The sequence below is a fragment of the Chiroxiphia lanceolata genome, chromosome 13, assembly GCF_009829145.1.
Source record: "Chiroxiphia lanceolata isolate bChiLan1 chromosome 13, bChiLan1.pri, whole genome shotgun sequence".
NCBI lineage: Eukaryota > Metazoa > Chordata > Aves > Passeriformes > Pipridae > Chiroxiphia > Chiroxiphia lanceolata.
The window spans coordinates 18954926-18974719 of NC_045649.1; the positions used below are offsets into that span (position 1 = coordinate 18954926).

Sequence of the window (19794 nt, forward strand, 5' to 3'; positions counted from 1 at the left end):
AGTCCTGCAGCAGTGAAGAGTTCCCTCATGCTCAGGTTTACAGCTGCTGACTGCTGGATTCTTTTAAACTTCTTCAGTGGATTACTGAGCCTCATTCTCAAAGCATTACAGGTAATGTTTTTTATCATTATTCTTTCTACTGCGTTTCACCAAATTAACCCGAGTAAAGAACTCAAGTGCAAACATGTGAGACAACACCTTGTTCACTTACAACTCAGGACAAATCTGTCCAGTTCTCCTGCTACAGTCATGTTCCCTGTAGATGTATTTGACCAGTTTAAATTCAGGAGCCTTTTGAGGACCAAGCTATTTGCAGCAGACAAAGCCATGTGTGCACCATCCTCCTGCACATCCCAGCACTGGAAACAGGTGAGTGGCATATTGGGATGTTGCTACTCTGCAGGTGCAGGTCCCACAGGGGACCCCAGCTCTCTCCTCTGGGTCTGCTGAAGAAAAGGGCTCAGTGTGGGGAGATTCTCAACTCGAGCAGACAACCAAAAATTCAATAAAAAAATCACAAAGACTTAGACATTGTGTGATGATAAAGACAAACATTAGTATACTTGTTTCTACAGCTATATTAAATAATTATATATTTTTTAATTGGTATATAGGTACTGAATTACTGAATACCTCATCCTGACTTTGTATATGGAGAGAAAATTCCCAAACTAGGCCCTAAGGATGCTGTGAATCTGAATGTTTAGAAATGGAAAGGACCTAATTACAGCCTCTGCAGTCTCATGGAGTTTAAACTGAAACCTGGTGCACACAATACAGTTCTTTTTTCATCTGTAGGAGTCCATTGTTTTTATTAATTCCAATTGGTTTGTAGCAAAATAAACTGTTCTAACTTAGAAAAATAGGTTTTAATCTCTAAAAAGATTTAAGCTATGTTTCAAACCTGTAAGACATCTGGTAAAATTTTCAGTACTTTTAATATCCCCAAATTTACTTAGTGCTGCTCAAACCTACCTTTCTTTCCCCGGGAAATACTTATTCTAGGATCTTCACTCCAGCCATTAAGTACACAGTTAAGGGTAATTTTACTATTGAAAGGTTGTAGGGGAAGCATTTATGGTCTGCTGAGACATGGCACTCTTCCTTTTGTGTGCCATAGTCAGTCAGACTCCTTGCAGAACTGCACCATCCATGTTATTTCTCCTATACCTGCTTATTAAATTATAGCAGTGGGGCAAATCCTGTTCTCCTGTAACCACAAACACAAAAGGCTTAATGGAGTGCAGTGAATGTGGCTCAGCTTGCAGGAATAGTGGGAGAAGCCCACAACCTTTGAGCACCGTGAGCATCTGAGCTGAGGGATTCTGTCCTCCAGTGTGGAGTAGTTTGTGTTAATTAATTGATTGAGCACCGACCCTCCCTGCTCACAGGAAAGCAGCTGCAGCTGCAGGGGCTGCTCATCTCTGCTGGAGCCAGACACATGCCCAGTGCATAATCCATGTATTTACTGGTGCTCCGAGTTCAGCCTTTACACCAAACCCCTTTGCATTCCTGAAAGAAAAAGGACCATTTAAACCATTAACTCACCACCTCCCACAGGCTGGAACAACATCGACCCTTAACCTGCCTCCCAGCTGCACCCTGACCACACACCCACTTTGCCAGGGCTGTGCCCACTCTTTCTAACCCTTCAAGAAACCACTGTGTATATATTTATTTTAAATCAAGCTGACTCAAAAATATTTTTCCTTCTTCTCTATTCCCCACATGGTGCATCTCTCCCCTGCCCACAGTACTACTTATTTCAGGTTCATCCAGACTACAGGACCTGGACAATGACAAACACACTTGAAAGAAATGTGGCCACCTTAAACTCATTAGAAACCAGTGTCCATAGCATTCTGGACTAGAAGCATCCCACACACACTTACCAAATAGTAACAGAAAAGCTAAATAATTTTTAAAAATTTTCTTCATATGAAACTATTTCTTGAATCAGTTGAGTTACATTTACAGCAAGTACCTGCTCTCTGTTTGGACAGAGTAGCTCGAATTAAGATGTGCCAAGTCACATTCATTGCTTTTATCACTTGAGATACCGAACTGTTACGTAGGAAGAACACAACCAAACATGATATGAAGCTGTGCACATTGGTAACCACACTTGTGAGCCCATCAGCTACCTGATCGTGTTCTGGAGTTGTTTTACAAGGTGAAAAAAAATCATAACAATTATTTTAGAAATACAGAAGCACATCTGTAAGCTGACAAAACAGTAATTTATATCTGTCAGTATATAATATTGACATATATCATGTCAATCACTAAATTAAAGACTAATTGTATACATGAATTCAAATATAGTTGAAAATCATCGCCAAGAATAGTGAAATTGAAGTAATTCAGAATTTTCTCAAGAAAAACCACACATTTTTTATCAGCATGAGAGACTTTTCATTAACCCAGACAACCCCTGTGTTGTCTGTATCTATGGCAACTAATGCACACATAAAAGCGCTAATAAGAGAATAAATGGTTGTAAATTGTTTACATCCTCTATGTCCTGTTCCCAAATCACACACACACAACTACACATCAATACTAGTTTTTGTATCAGTGAACTTCTAGTTATAATTTTAGGAAAACTTAAGACATTCGAGCCAGGAAAAACCACATTTAATTTATATATGAACACTCTGCCTCTTCATTTTGAGACTGCTCACATACATGAGTTATGGTGACTTCCTGTCCCCTTCCATCCCGGCCTCTCCTTTCCCACTGCCTCCTCTCCTTTGCTCCTTTAATCCCTTCCTGGACCACACCAAGTGACTGGTGACTGCCTTGAACTCGGCAGCTGCAAACCCCAGGGCAGAGCAAGGAAAGCAGCAGAGAGCAACCAAATCATCTTGTGCTCCACCCGTTCCTCACAGGCCTCCAGGGAGGTGGGTGCAAGGGGCCTTCCTGAGACTGCCCCCAACTCCTGCTCTCACCAGGACTGAAGAGAAAATCAATCCATGGCAAATCAGATAAAGGAGTTTGTACCCACCCTGGTGCCGTGCTCTCCATTAACCTCCAACCCAAGACCCACTGAAACAGCAGAGTCTGTCCACTTCAACAGGCTTTAATGCTCTTCAGCACCCCAACAGCTGATGGGTAGAGAGCTCACAATATTTTAAATAACAGTGTTGGACTGTCAAGCTTAATTTAACTTTTGGAAGCTACTACCTAGCTTGAAATGATGGCTTCAGAAGAATCAGAGTAATTACTGGTTCAGTATAAACATTTTGAAGCAATTCTGAATTTATGCCAGATATGACACAAGATTTGGGCCACCATTCTTGTCCTGTTTGCTATGTTCAGGATTTTCCTCTGAGAAAACTCATGCTGTTGGCAAAGAGAAATATAAACAGTTCAGAATAAAACACTGACCAAAGACTTGGTAGATCAGTAGGTAAATATACAGCACTCTGCCCCAGAAACACGCTCTCACAGTGACAGGGCAGATGTTAAAGCAAATTCCGTGCACAGAGAAGCCAATGAAGCCTCATTTCTGACAGCTGTGCCACAGTTCTGGTGCTGCTGACCCCAGCAAACGTGGCTCCTTTACAGAGGGTTCATCACCTCTCACCTCTCCCCAAATACTCAAGTCTGCTGCCCTTCACCAACCACGAACTCCCCCTGCCTCCCAAGCCTTCACCCGTCTCAAACTGTCTGGGAACTCCTCCATGGTTGGCTCTTCTCCCATCCTCACGGACGGGTGGGTCCTCCAGGGTGACCCTGCAGGCTCAGGGGCTCCTCAGCCACCCAGGAACGTGTGGCCCCAGGCCAGATGTACCCCGGGGCTCACAGTGCAGTCTGTTCCTCTCTGGTGAGCTCAGCACGTCTCTCTTTCCTGCACCCAAGCCAACAGTTCACATGGAAGCTGTAGGGACTTAAAATCTCAAGCTCCTTCCTACCTCTGTCCCCCTTCTGCTGGGTCCCATCACTCGATTTGATCTGTATTTCCCAAAAGGTTTAAAGGCTACTGGGAAAGAGGACTCAGATAGACACACCTCTTCCAAAATATTCATGGGCAAACTCCCCCACTGCTCAGAAAGTAGAAGTGTCTTTGTGCATTAAATTACAATAATAACAGCAGCAGGTGGACGGAAATGAAACCAGGTAACTCCCCAAAGTGTGCTGTTCCCTGCTCGAAATAGAAGTGTTTTCACATAAGAAAGCACATGTAATACAAAATCTCCATTTATTTTTATAACAACAATTTCTACTGTTGAACAATTAAATCATTTATTTCCCCAAACCTGTGTACCTTCAGCTTTTGAATTACAGAACCATGGAAATACAGTACAATATTCTTGTCAGGGAACAGAAAGATAAGGGCAAATAGAAGATTGCATTTAATATTTTATCCATCCTTCCTTCACCAGAAAACAATTCAATCCTGACATCTCTCCTTTGAACAGAGTCTTGATCTGGGCTATTGCTTCTCTGAGAGCCACAGACAAGGCAATAATGATAAAAGATCCGCTGGGTTTCTTCCCAGGCTACACGGCTCATCCTTGTGGCAGAACCTGTCTGAGAGTGGGAATCACACCACAACAGTTCAGAGCCCAGCTACCTATGGAGTAAAACACATCAGGAATTCCGCCCCTCCGAGCTCCGTGCGCTGCAGAGGAGTGGGAAGATAAGGTATCTATTAGTGTGCTCTGATGAATAAGAGGCCTTGAATCACCAGAAACATTCTGGAGATATTCTGCAGCAATTATGTTTACTTGCATAAAATGCTATTAGATCTTTGGCTGAGAGGCACATGAAAAACAGGTACAATATTACGTATGATTAGCTGTCCCACGTAAATTAGGGTTTAATTCAACACCTACTGAGGCTAATAGTAATGATTTCACTGAAACATCCTTAAATTAGGATGCCCCTAAAGTACGGAAAAGTAATAACTGTTCGTCAGCACCTCAAAGACTAACAATTCTATATGAAATATAATTATATCTATAAAAATACCGTGCATCTTCGTATGCACAACATGGTGGCCTTACAACTGTCTAGAAAGATTCATCACCAAAAGCTATCATTCAGGCCTTCAGATGAGCAGCATTTACAGGGAGCATTGGATCCCACTCTCTCTTCGGAAGCTGGTTATTTTCCCTTGCCAACATTTTTTACCCTGTACTATTTTAGTGCAACTGTTCCTACAGACTCTGTTTTGGCACAGGTTCACTTGCTACACCCTTCTGGATGCAAATGCATCTCCTTTCCCCTGGGCACATAAACACACACCTCACCCTGCAGACAAACATCAGAAAAACTGATTTGCACAAGTACTTACAGGTACTTCAAATACCAACACAATTGCAACATTTCAAAGACAGCATGCAGTAATTTTGAAATTAAGAAATAATAAGGGGAAGGTAAATCATACTAAGTCATGGATACAGTGAAAATTTTTTCTTCAGATGTGATCACTTCAGTTTATAATTACCTGATGTTATTTGAACCCAAAGAAATGGGCTGCCATTACAAGCAGAACACTTTATATGTACCTGCTCTTTGCCTTTATTACACTAAGACAAGTCACATATGCAAGGATTATAATAAAAAACCTGCTTTGTAAAGCAGCATCACACCAAAATCTTCCAGATGAGGGAACTGGGCATTTATCCCAACCTGACCACTTAATTCCTCCCTCTAAGACAGCATTTCTCCCCCAGCTGAATGAGGGCAGGGGCAAAAGGCAGATTCTGAGGCATTTCAGGGAGAAACTAGTTGGGAAGAAGAGAAATCTGCCCCAATGGAAACAACTAATGAAATGAGGTGTAAGGCAGCTGTGGGCTATGACATCTACCTGCTCAAGAGAGATGGGTGCTCAGCTGCCCAGTCCTCAGTAGGTCACTCTCAGGTAGGAACCAGACTGCAACTAATCTCCACTTCTCAATCAGTGTATCCATGCAGTGTCTGAACAAACTCTGCACTGATGTGAGCAAGAAAAACTCAAGTTTTTCCTGCACAGAGTACAGCTGTGCATTCTGCAGAGACCTTTACCCTCTCCAGGATCTTTTGGTATCCCTCACTCCCCACTTGGTATCTGATAAAAACACATTTCTTTGCGTCCTCCAACTTCTTGCAACACACTCACGACTTGCTGGTGGTGCAAGTTCTGGGTCTTTTCATTTCCTTTGTTCATGGACCTGCTCTTCAGTGAAGCTCTAGGTCCTGCCAACATCTTTATCCACAAACATCTCACACCTATCACAATCCACTGCCTTACTTGGACTTGAAAGCAATGACAATTTTACCTGATTAAGAATTCCCAAGTTTGGCCTGCATTCTTCCCGTGGTAATTATAAGTGGAATATTCTATTTATCCTGTTTCCATCATACATGTATATTTTCATTTTACTTGGAATGTTTCTCCTCCCATGCTTTCCAAATGTTTAATCAAGTGCTGCTCCCTTTGAAATACTAATCCTGCCAAATTTTTTTATTGTTATTTTTCAAGCATTGTGGTGCTTTTCTCTTCTCATCTTTCAATATTAGCATAGAGTTTTTTTTCTTGTTTTGTTTTGTGTTGTTCTGTTGAGGTTTTTTTTAAGGACTTGCCTGTCTTACTCCAGCCTAGTCAGGCTGTACATCCCTACATTCTCTCCCACTAGGAGTCAAGAAACGTCAAACCAACTTTGGGAGCAGCCCTACAGTCCAGCTTGCAGGATTCACATTTTCCTTGAGACATATTTGATTCCCATCTGATTTTTCTCTAATATCCTTGATATTAGTTTGAAACTATGTCAGTTTTACATAGTGGGTGGCCATTTCTTTTCTAACCTGTATGACTGTGACTTTCATTAAATCAGAAACTTATAATAAGTAAAATATTCTCGATATCCATCAATCTCTAGACACGTATCACCGTAAAAAGTAATTGTTTAAATATCTAATTAAAAGATACATAATCGCTATCCAGTAAAGGCTGCTTTTTGGTCTTTCTCTTACTGAATACACAGTGAACAGATTAATTTATAGCTGGTTTTGCTGAAGCAAAAGTCAGCACTAACACGTGCTGTCTGTCACCTGTGCAAGGGAGACACGGCTACCACAGCTCTTCCAGACATTGCCAGTCCTCCCGAGGGAGGGGGGAAGAGCAGGAGACAGAGAGAAAAGTATCCAAATCTTATACACAGAATCACTTTCTCAACTTTGAGAGCATGAATTGCCCTCATTCATCTCAACTGCCTTTCAGTTCTTAAGCCTAATTATGATGTATAACACCCAGACTTCATAATAATTGTGTTTGAAACCGTTGGCCATCTCCCTCCCAGCAGCTGTGCGAGTGCCAATCCAGTGCCTTCACACCCCACTTGCCAAACAAAGGGCAAAAATACCCCCAAATCTACCAGCCCTGTAGGACTTCATTCCTGGATAGAATGCTCTATGAACAGTGCTATAAACCTTTCCCTGTAATCACCTCTCCTCCTCTGTGGATTGAGGGGAGCACAGGGTCCTCCCCTGTACACCCAGCCCATTACACAAACCAAAACAAAGCAGGCAATGTGGTTATCTCTGGATTGAGTGGCAATAAAATTAAGCCCTAAATGCTAATACCTTCAGCTTGCAGGATAAACACAATGTCAGAACACAGTCCAGTGTACAGGAAACAAGACATTAACATTTGTAAATAAAAGGTGGAAGACAGCTAACACTCCATTACTGCAAATATCATGGAATATAATTAAGGCTGGTGCGTTTCAGACATTAGGGAGAGCTGACGGAGTTCAGCAGGGAGAAGAAGGCAAATCATTCAGCCATTCAGTTCTTGATTTCTTAACATTTCTGTTTCTTACAGCTAGTCCCACTCTTGACTCCTTCTAAGTTAGAGGTTTTGCTTGTTCAGAAAATATTTTAAAAACTTAAGATTGGCACAAATACCACTTGGAAGAATGGCTCCAAAAAGGGAACATAGTGGGTTTTCTTCCCTGCAGACATCAGTAAACTCACAGGAGCCCCCATCCCCTGTGCTCTTCACTTCCCCTTCTACAGCACAAAGACAATCCCTTGGTCACCAGTGCTGTTCATTGTGCTGGGCTCTTTCTCAAGTCCTTTTCTGTGTCCCCTCCCTCTCTGTCTCCCACAGCAGGATCACTTCTCCAGGACTCACAGCAGACACACCTGGTGACCTGCAGGGCACCTCTCATTGCTCTGCATTACTCTGCATTAACCTCAGCGGCTGCTGAACTTACATCCCTTTTTTAAAAAAAACAAACCCCAAACTCTGCTTCATACTGCTCTCTAACCTCTTAATGTCAATCCAGGTTTTTCCTTTCTCTCCATTATTAGACAAAACAAGACAGCCAAGCCTTGAGTAAAAAGCAGATCAGTTTAATTTTATAAACACTATATTTAGTGACAATTTAAACTTTGCTCTGCTCTTTAGAAACCCTGTAATCCTCTCTTACTTCACAAATTCCCAAACCCTTACCTTCCTCCAGCCCATTTCACCACAAAGCAAACAACCAACCTTTTAAAGACACTTACATGCAACACAGCCAACAACAAAGAATAAACCTGGAATTTCAAGCTAAGCTATTTGCAAAAAAAACCCTCAAACTTACTTGCTTTTGGTAAAGTTAACCCTTTCACACACTCACAATTATCCCAGATCCACCTCACTGTATAAACAGTGGGATTAAATGCATCACAAAAACTTTGCAGAAGATCTTTTAACCAACAGTATCTTGCTGTAACAAAATGATTGAGCAATTCATATCAGTATCTAAAAAGAATAAATGTCTTCAGTCTCACAGATGATCATGGAGGAGACAGAGTGATGTAGAAAAACATTTTTTTCAGACCTTAAAGCTCTACTCTTGGTTATCTCTTAACTTCTCATTTCTACTAACCTAATAAGTTTCGACACCACTCAGACTACCTCAAGAAAAGAAGACTTAAGAAGTAATATCACAACTATCACCACCCTTCCTTCATTAGAAACACCCCAATATATATAGTTATTATTTAAAATAAATTAGAAACCAAAGACTCAAAGTCAAATACTCCATTATAAACAATTTTAATTAAAACAGACACTAAAATATATTATAGAAATAAGTCTAAGACAGGCAGAATATCACCTAATACCATGAATCAGCTGATACACACCGAAGAGCCATTGCTAATGGGTCCTGAGAACAAAAAACCAAACCAAACCAAAACTGACAAGTCTTTCATATCAAATCACTCCCAAAATGAAACAAACATGAATATTATATTAAAAAAGAAGGTTGTAATTACAAAAGAAAAACCTTTACTGAAGTACCACCCAAAACCAGAGGCTGGAGATGGGATATTTCTGGCTAAGTTAAACAAAAGGCAGTGGAGTGCAATCCATGCCCCCTCTTTGGAAGGAGCTGGCACAGCCAAACATCAGCAATGTGAGAACCCCAACAGATGATGGAAGAGGCAACCAAGCAGACACACACCGACCTCCACAGGGAGGATTACTGCCTTAATTAGAGAGGCCAGGCAGAAACAACGGCAATGCCGGGTGTGCTCCATAGCATGGAATGGTGCTACTGGCCTATTTTTACCATTGGCAATGGGAGGGGAGACACAGCAGCTCCAGTAGGAGCAAGTGCATTATGATACAACACAACATGAGCATTATAAAATGCGAGATGAATCTCGAGCCCAGAGGCTCTTTAGCACCACTCCAAATCACAACTCTCTGCCTTCATTTTTCTTCTTTGCTACCATTCCACTTCTCTCAGTACTTCTGACTTGATTAACCCTTTTTTCTCTTTCTTATCTTTTACCTTCCTATTTTCATGGTATCACATCAGATTCTTTAAAAAGCATCTGAGTATTAACAGCAGAGACTATAGATCAGCAGTCAGGTTTTCTGACATACTCTAAGCCAGGGAAGCTCCAGCTTTTTCCAGTGAGAAATTTATCACTTCATTGGCACCTCAATAAGACAGCATGCTCTTTTGAAAATCTGGCCCCTGATTAAAAGTTACAAAAATCATAAATCAAATTGTAACCTGTTTTCAATGGTCTGAATTCAAGTGCTGTGAATTTGTTTTTTCTTCAAATACTTTCCCCAGAATTCAAGTCTAACGAGCCTGAAACAGACTTCCTGAAACACAAGCTTTCTGGGAATTAGGAAAGATGCAGTTGTGTGCTGTGGCTGATTTTTGGTGTCCCTTTCTGGAACGGCAAATTCTGGTGTTCGGTTTAACCAATTCCACCTTTCTCATTAACCTGGCCTGAAATGATGAAATCAATTTTCCAAGAGCTGTTTTGGTCTTTCTGAAAGGCAGTGCCAGGACCCCTGATCCCTCCCCACAGCCCATATAATGTGCTACCTGAACGTGTGCACAGCAACATATGGTACAGTGGGTTATAACCCTTTTACCATCTGCTCTCTCTGAACTCTCACCTCGATAATCCCATATCAGCTTTTCCCCTTAACTGCCACAGTTCTTAGATCTTGGCTTCTACTTACCCTTTGAAAATTAAATTGCAGCAAAATGCATGGTCAGATTATCTGCTGCTCTTCAGAAGCCTCTGCTACTCCCCAGGTGACTTCATTTGGCCAGGGCCTTAAACAAATTGTGCCTTCAGAGCCACAGACCTTCCTTTTTTCAGTGAACAAGACAAATCAGTAACCAGAACATTCTTTATTCTGCAAAAATATTGCTCAAGATCCTGTCATATCCTTTACATACTCATTTATAAAGTACTTTGTTTCTATTATACTCTTATTTAGGGCAGCACCTTCAGTGGAATTACAGAGGAGTCCATAACTTCCCAGGAGCAAACTGCAGGTTTTTAGCAACGTTCCCCACAGTGCCTGACTGTTTCTGTCAAACCACCTCCCACTATGGGCATAATTTGGTTTTTCCACTAACAGCCCCATTAGTATAACCCCTGACCATCTTGCTACTCTGTGTACCCATAAAACCCAAACAGTGGCATCATATTGAAAAATAAAATGTTCATTTTCTGGCAACAAACATAAGTTTTATCCAAAGTTCAGAGAACTGGACAGGTTTTGTAAACTGAGAGGACTTTTGAAACTTTTATTATTAAATTTGTTGGGTTTGTGTTTTATTTGGGCTTTGTCTTTTTGTTCTGGTTTGGTTTGGGTGTTTTATTCTCTATTTTGTTTTGCTTGCATCTCATGACATCAAGTTCTATTTCATATAGATGTTGGAGTTTGAAAGTCTAAGCTTTAATTCTAACTAGAACAGCTCATCTGGTGGACTGCCTTCAAATTTAAAGTCTGCCTCATTTACAAAAACTCAAAAAATAGCTACACAGTAATTAAAATCCATGAAAGACTGCGGCTTTGGTATAATTTATACATACCCATGCAAAACTACTACATACACACAGACAGGGAAAATATAGAGATATTTTTAATGAATACTATTCATAGTCACATGAATATATGCACCTCTATTTTTTATTACAGCACTTTACAATACCAGTTCTTATGGATGATGAAATTGAAGAAAGAATCAAATATGGTTATCACCAATTACTATTTTACAATATCTAGATTCAACTCAAAATATTAAATCATAACAGCTCAGTAAACTTCTCTGACTCATTATCAACTGAACCAGACTGTAATGCCTACACAATGAAAACTACATTTGTAGAAGAATAGCTTTGTAAAATGATTCGAGTTTTAAAATCAGTATAATGCCTTCTCATTAAAAGTATGCATTTCTTCTCCGTTTTGAAATCCCACATCATGTCTACACATATTGCTTCCTTTTGGATTCCTGTTTAGTATCTGAACAAAAGAGGAACTCGATTTTTCCGATGTGTGAAGAAATCAGTTCATGAGATATAATTTTGCTTTTTCACACATGAGCAGTTTAAATATGTTATTCAATGTTATCTTGAGGCACAAACATAAGGCATGTAGGTTAGAGAAGTCAAAACTACATACCAGACTGCTACCTCAAATGTCTTTCAAAACAGGCAGCTGAAGAATATCATGAAAACTATGGTTTAATTAAAGACTATTGAATTTAGTTGTAATCTGGGTCCTATTACACAAATAGTATACAGTGACTGTACAAATATAGAGAGCCCCTGAATATACATATGAAATTCCATACGTGTTTTCCAACTACACAAATGGATCTATATTCCATAGCTCTACTTGGGGGAAGAGAGTAGTACTTTGTTTCTTTTGGAGTTTATGCTGAAACAGCCTCTTCCTTCCCTATACAATGCAAGGGAAACAAGAGCTTTAATGGTTAACAACTAGAGTTCACACTTCACTTTTCCCCTCCAAATACAGGAGGACATCAGCTCTGCCCTCCCCCCTCAATTCTCTTTTGCATTCAAAGTATTTCCACCCCTGCATAAAAATGACTTTTTTATTATGCAGTTTCACAGACTTTCCTAGGTGGCACCCCAGGAGCATAATCTTGATTCAGAGAACAAAACCATCTAATTATCCCAGCTGCATAATTCACTGGCCCACAAACAGGGGTTGGCCAACCCACGATCTTATCTGACAGACTCCAGGAGCATGTGTGGGAATCCCTATGGGGGGAACACCGGGCAGGGCTGGAGGTCAAGCACTCACTGGGACAACTTGGGCTGGCCAAGGGGAAGGAGGACAAAGTAGACACCGAGCAGCCTGGAACTTGGGCACTGCAGGCAGTTCCTCCTTCCTTTGGTTGCTCAGTCTGTCTGCAGGTGAATCATTTCAGGAGAGGTTTCTCCCCGAGCTGTGGAGGATGCTGTGGATCCTCCACGGCCACACTGCAATGAGCCACACGTGGTGTAACAGCTGCAGTGGTAAAGGGCAGGAGGAAACACCTGCATTGGCACCACAGTAAGTATATACTGCAGGTCTCCTCCAATCTCACTGAGAGGCAACACTGTCATTTGGAAATCAGACATTGCTCACATGACAAAAGCAAAACACACTTATGGAGTATTCCTTATTTTGCATCTGTTTTTCCTACTGTGCTGATGAAAAGCTCTCTACCTTCACAGGATTCTGGCAAACCTCCCAACAGAAACCTTTCAGACACTGTCTATAGAGAATTTCTGCAGATCCTTTTATTATTGCTTGTTTGTTTTAATTTACCAGAGTTGCTTTCAAGTTCCTTCCAACCTTTGAAAAACATCATCCAGTTTGTTGACATGATCAAGTACCTGCAATTCACTAAATTACAGATAGAGATGAGCCCTGGACCACTCTTGGTGCCAGTTAGCAAAACACCTTATGGTCTCCCATGAATTTCAAATGTAAAGAAATGATATTTAACAGAACTATGAATTGGGTTCTAACGTGTAACATTTTACCACATAATAAAGACTAAGCCGGAAAACATTTCAATTCTCAATAATGTTTTCATCCTGCATTATAACAAACATGAGTGGCAGAGAGACTTGTCAGCCCAGTGGTTAAGGCACTATTCATCTTCCATCTCCCAGATCTGGGCTGCAACTACTCGGCAATAGACTCACTTTCTCACTAGAAATGTCATCTTGGAGCTGAGAAACCTTCTTGACAAATATGTTTTTGAAACAGATGTATTTTTGCTAAACATTTTATCTCTGACAAAAATGTATTTTGACAGAGAAAGTTTCATAGCGAATTTTTTTTCACCAGCTCTAATAAAAAGTTAAGACTTTTAGGCCCTAAGTGGGGAAAGCTGCTCGGACTGTGCCTTGCTGACTGAGGTGAGGCCTCGCTGGCCGGAGCGATGACCATGCTGTGACTGCCCTCATGGACACAGAGGTCAATTATCCATCCTTCTGTCCTGATTTACCAGTGTTTACCCTAAAACAATGAGCCACAGCTCCCCTCTCACTGTGGCATTCAGAGCAAGGCTATGAATGGGACGAAAACCTGCCTCATCCTCCTCAGCTGGTCCTCACAGCTTTGTCTGAATGACTCCTTCGTGTACTTAAGTAGTAATTAACAACAGAAATGTTTAGGATAAACAGTAAAGACAGGGTATTTGAAAAAAGAGTTAACAGATGTCCTTAACATTGCTGCTGGCCTAATAACGTTGCAGCAGTAATTCATTTGATGTGGAGTTTATTTAGCTGCTGCAAACATACAGGGTTATAATAATCATAAGCAGGTTGCATTAAGCACAATGGGTGTGTAACATAGTGTTAAAAATAATCCCAGAAACCGTATGCCTTAAAGATATTAGATGTGCAGTATCTTCTACAACCTGTGAAAAGCTAGCCAGAAAGCATCTTTCAGACTTAAAAACAAATTACTAAAAAGAAATACAAAACCCAAGACTTCTTTTACAGATAATTTTGCCTATAGTTTGGGATGGCAAACATTGAGTTCAAACATCAAATCCTGGCATACTTCAGTAAGCTATCGGCACAGCAGTGCTGCCTTTTTTCCTTTGAAAAATGAAAGAATTAAATTCAAAACAAACAACTTCAATTTAACACCAAACTACAGGATAACCAATCTTAAAAATGTCAAATTGTAATGGATCTTAATACCCATATAAAACACAAAAATAGTGGCATTGTTCCTTGGTAATGCATAGCAACCTTACAGAATTTCAGTGAAGGAGAAAGAAGGGAAAAACACCTTATTACTTCTAACTCCTGCGAGCCATTTTGGTCTCCAAAGGTTTTAGACTGCCCGAGGCCATGTGTCTGCAGTGTTTCGGGAAATGACTTGCCTTCGCACGAACACTGCTATGTTCTGCAGCGCTGCTGCCCCCCAGCATCCCCGCTCAATTTCTAGTTAACTCTTCCTTACCTGTATCAGCCTTTCCCCCCCTTTTTTTGCAGCAAGATTTCATAAAGGTTCTGCTTAAAAAACAAAACAAAACAAAACAAAAACAAACCTGTAAAAAAACCAAAAACCCCTCTGCTTTTTCTGACAAGTTTGCTCAGAAACAAGCACGACCAGAATTTACCTCTATAAATCTTTGAGAGAAAAAGGAAATCGATTTGAAACTAAAATATTTGGAAACACAACTAGTTTAGCTCACAATCATCATGGAGCTTTGAAGTTTGATACTGCTTAAATGTTTGTCTGTTTTGCCTTAGTTAACAATCAGAAAACAAAAAAAATCAACACCCGAGTAGAAAACAACGGCACTACTAAAATCCTTCACTTATCACTGTATTTAGATTTTTAATTACACTCCCAGCACCACATTACAGGCTGTGATTAAGTCCCTGGGTAAGGCCTCAAAACTATTAACTAATTTGTCTTAGCAGCAGTGTATTAAAAGTAACAGGAAATAAACCATCTAACACAGAGAAAGATTTAATCCTTCATATAATGTACTAAACTCACTTAGCAGAGACGTTTTGTGTTTCCCTCTATTTTCTGTGAGGATACATGGCTACACACTGAGAGCTATTCTGCTTGATAGCTTTCTTAAAAATCTCCAGAAAATTCTTAGCCAAGGTCACTGCTGATTGACTCAAAATATGACAGTGGATGAGGCTACTAAAATATTCTGTTCATCTCAGAGGTTGAGTAAGCAGCTCTAACTAAGAGGAAAATCAATATAATACTTCACAGTGAGGAAGAAAATGGAAAATAGTTTAGCAGTTAAGTGGTTAATGCAATTCCTAAGTGTTCAGCAATCATTGCAATTTAGTGCCATTTCGATTATTACACAATAAACAGACCATGTTGTCTGGAAGCAAATTTTTATGAGTATAGCTGAAGGGGTTGCAACTTATTTAGCTGCTGAAACTCTAAGGGAAAGAACATTTCTGAATGCTAACACTACAGATCAGAAATATACAGGTACACTGGAAAGGTTATTTTTAGGTCACTACTATGGTAACTAACCACACTGACCTTTAAAATTAGTATGCAGTTCAAGAAAAATGAAGTTCAGTAAAATGTTCTTTAAACAGGATAATTTTAATAAACAATATTGCACATCCTTACAGCAGAATTCTGACACTTTTTACAGCTATTAATTTTACTTTTATATAATAATATAACGTACAAGAATATCACGATGCAGAACTGACTAGGAAAAAATGTAAACAGCCAGAAAACTGATTAAACTATCATTAATTTATGTTTAAAGAATTAAAAAAATAACAACAGCTATATTTATTTCTGTAGGATAAAATTGCTAGCTGGAGAAGGGCAGTTTTTCATATCATGTATAGTCACGGAAATATTTAGAACAGCCACAGTTAATATCATCTTACTTTGTCTCATTTTGAAATTACAGAATTTTAAGTGGATTTCAAAAGCAAACCCAGTTCCACAATCTATAAATTCAAAGACAAGAAGGTGAGAATTATGTTCAGGGCAGATGAGATAAATAGCATGAGATGAAGAGTCCATGGCTGATGGCAGCAGGGACTCAGTGAAGGGAACAGCATTTTGAACAAATGTACTCTCTGAATCCAAACCACTAATGATTAATTAGACAAAACTTCAATTACAATCATGGTTTTAAGAAATAATATATTATGTGCCAGTCCATGAGGTAAGAAATGGTAATCAAATTTTGGCTGGTCATAAAAGTGTTCAACAAAACTACCAGCACAGAGAACATACTAACAAGTAGTAGATGCTGAAATCTGGCAAAAGCCAATTTACCCCATCAACTCACAATCATCAAATAGACAACACAATTGTTTAATTTTGTCTCAGCCACGTTTGAGACAGCTTATAATGTTATGTCAAATGGCTGACAATAAACCAGATACATAAATAGAAATTATTATATATACACACATATATATCTATATATGCATATGTACAGGGAGAGATATACACAAGCATTTTAGTCTAGGCCATATAGTAGACCTTTTTCAGTATGTGACTCTTCCAGAAGAATATATAAAAATAAATTTTAAAAAGGGAAAATGATATCTGCGTTTTGCAAGACTCAATATGCTTGTGAGTAACATTGCCTTGAAGTGAGTTTTAAATGCCTGGGTCACAATTGCTGTGAAAAAGGCAAAAAAATCTCTACATTAGTGGGATTCTGGGCCACCAGTGTTCCTGTGTTCCTGGAATTCCATATTACACCTACACCTCTTTGTTAGTCCCAGGCAGGAGAGATGGGTGCTGGTCAGTTAGTAACTACAGCCACCTTTAAGGCCCATCTGGAAATGAGCACAATTACAATATTCACTGTACAAAGACACAGCAAGGGACAGGCACAATTACCAACCTAACAACACCAGCAACAAAAAAAAAACCAACCCAAAAATGATCAAAGAATGGATGGCAAGCTGTACTAACACCCTCCTTCTCCTCCCAGGATCTCACACAGCCCTGGGAGCCAGTTGGTCACTTCTCAGGGCCACCCAGGGAGCTCTCCAGTGGATCCAAACGTGTGCTGAGGACTATGGACACAGCAGGAGACCTGATCCTACACACCCTGAGAGCCAATGGAAACATTTCCCAGGTTAGAAATCCCACGGAGAAAGCACAGAGCTCTACATCTCATCTGTCCACACTTCAACCTGGGCACCCAGGGCACACTGATTTCTGCCCACTGGTGCTAAAGCAGCTACAGCAGCAGCCATACTCTGTACTCTTTCCCCCCATCTAATTAATACTTACAATAGCATTTCTTTTAAAAATAATAGCAACTAAGATGTACTAAGAAAAGTGCCATGGCAACAGGGTCTAGTTTCCAAAATGTGAAGCACAATCTTAAACTTGGCTTTTCTGAAAATTTAAGGTTAAGCCTCCCCCACCTTTCCATGGGGTAATTTTGCTGATAGTAAATAAAATTTTCATTTTTTGAGAGGAAACCAAGACTCTGAGCGTTCTTCTTGACATCTTCTCAGCCAAGACTGCTTATAGCTGTTGGCCACTGAAGAGCTTATTTAAGGAATGGGAGGTTGTAAGTGTGCCAGCCAGATGAGAGTGCTGAGCAGGCAGGGAACAAGTAACACAACAGGTAGAATGCCTGGACAGAAAAAAATTTCCCAATATTATTCTCTCATGAGCAAAGACATTCGTTTGCTGTACTGAACATTACAATCTCCAAATTGATGTTAAAATAGATGCAGGTTCTGACAGGTTATTTTTCATTTTGCTTGACTGGTGTTTACACAAACAAATCCAAATTTCAGTTAAAACAAACAAACAAAAATGCTCATGTAAGTAGTAATTTGGAAAGTAAGGTTCCACCAAGATTACATTTTCCAGCCTGACATAAGAGAAACATGAAGCAGAAATAATTACTGTCTGACACTAGGAAAACCGATGGTGATTAACTACACAGATTTAGCTTTAAAATACAGATTTCTCTGCAATACCATGGCCACATACAAGTATCCAGCTTTAAAAATAAACTGCTAATTCAAAGGATACCAGGGAGAGGTTTTTTGAGTGAATAAATATATACTCTTTTCATCTACTTCGTGTGCAAATTTATTTAAAACACAATAAAATGACAGGCAAGTCTAAGGACTAAATACAAAAATATAGGAATGTCAAATGAACAAACTTTTTCACTCTGCAGTTTTTATTTTATTATTAGATGCTATTCCTAACTTGTTAAAATTGATCAAATAGAAAGCTGTGAATAGAGAAAAAATTAAGCCAACTAGAAAAGTGTGACTTGGATTTAATATTTTATAATTGCCAAGGGACATACTGAGATCAATGAATTTTTGCCCGAGATGAACGTCAGAAAGAGATGTACTTCAGTCTTTTAGGGAACATTGGTCTATTTAATTCTTGTGTCTGATGCATGTGAAATATGCCTGTCTTGGCCTTCCTTGGTGCCTGGGGGCCATGCTGGAGGCAGACATTACCACTTTTAATAGGCCGCCATCTGAGGAATGGCAAGGGATCCAATAACCCATCGACTCTAATGGATTTGCCTGTTTATTCACTTACACCTTTTTTGCAGCTAATTTTAGTTTTGCATGCTGAGTTGTTTCACTTTAAATTAAATGAATAAAAACAAAGGGGAAAAGACTGTGCAGCTAATAAACCATGATTATTTTCGAAGTTCTTCACAACAGGATCCTCCATATAGGAAGGTGTTTCACTGGAGAACAGACTCGCTGCTGAGTTTCTTCACTTCTTGTCAAAATTAACGGAGCTTCTTTTAAATTTAGTAAGACAAAAAGTAGGTTATTACAAACTCGTGCTTATAATGCACTAATGAATTGCAGCAGTATAAAGCACCCAGCTTCAAATCATTATGAGGGTCATGAGCATCTTCAAAGAAAAATACAGGTAAAGTTAATGATTGTGCAGTGTTATCACAAACAAAAACAGTATACAGTTTAATCTAGCCCTTCATGTATACTTTGAAGATCACATATAACACTTAATGTGTTACTTATAAACCAAATGGAGTCCCTCTAGATACAGAGAAACTTTGAGTAATAAAAATTTTCACTACATTTGATCCTTGGGAAAAATATATATTATGGGCTAAACCTTATTAAGGGATATAATCTCTATATTTGGACTGCATTAATATTTTGTTCCTCTACAGAAAAGCTCTTCTTCCCTTTCCTTGGGAGACAGCCTCTTGCATCTCGCTCTCCACAACTTGTGGGTCCTCTGCAAAAGAACAAGATGGTCTTTAACCTTCCAACCCAAACCATTCTACCATTTATTCTAAAAGCTTCTGCTCGCCCACCTCCTCTTTTTTCAGACCCACCGGTTCAGGTGCTTTGTTTTCCTCAGAAAGGCTGAAAAGAACTTACTCAGGGCCTCACTACAAGGCTCAGCTTCAAAAGCTTTCAGTGAGTTACAAAGAGGCCTTTTCTCCAGGTTTGGGAATCTCACCATTCCCAGCCTCCATCAGTTAAGAGGGGACAGACAAGGGCCAGGTGTCACCTGCT

At 39.8% G+C, this 19794-nt stretch overlaps 1 protein-coding gene across 1 annotated transcript in view; it reads right to left on the reverse strand.

Moving 5' to 3' along the window:
• Nucleotides 1-19794, reverse strand: part of LOC116793231 (transcription initiation factor TFIID subunit 4-like) — a 145720-nt gene that overhangs the window by 1771 nt on the left and 124155 nt on the right. The gene's annotated exons all lie outside the window — the stretch shown is intronic.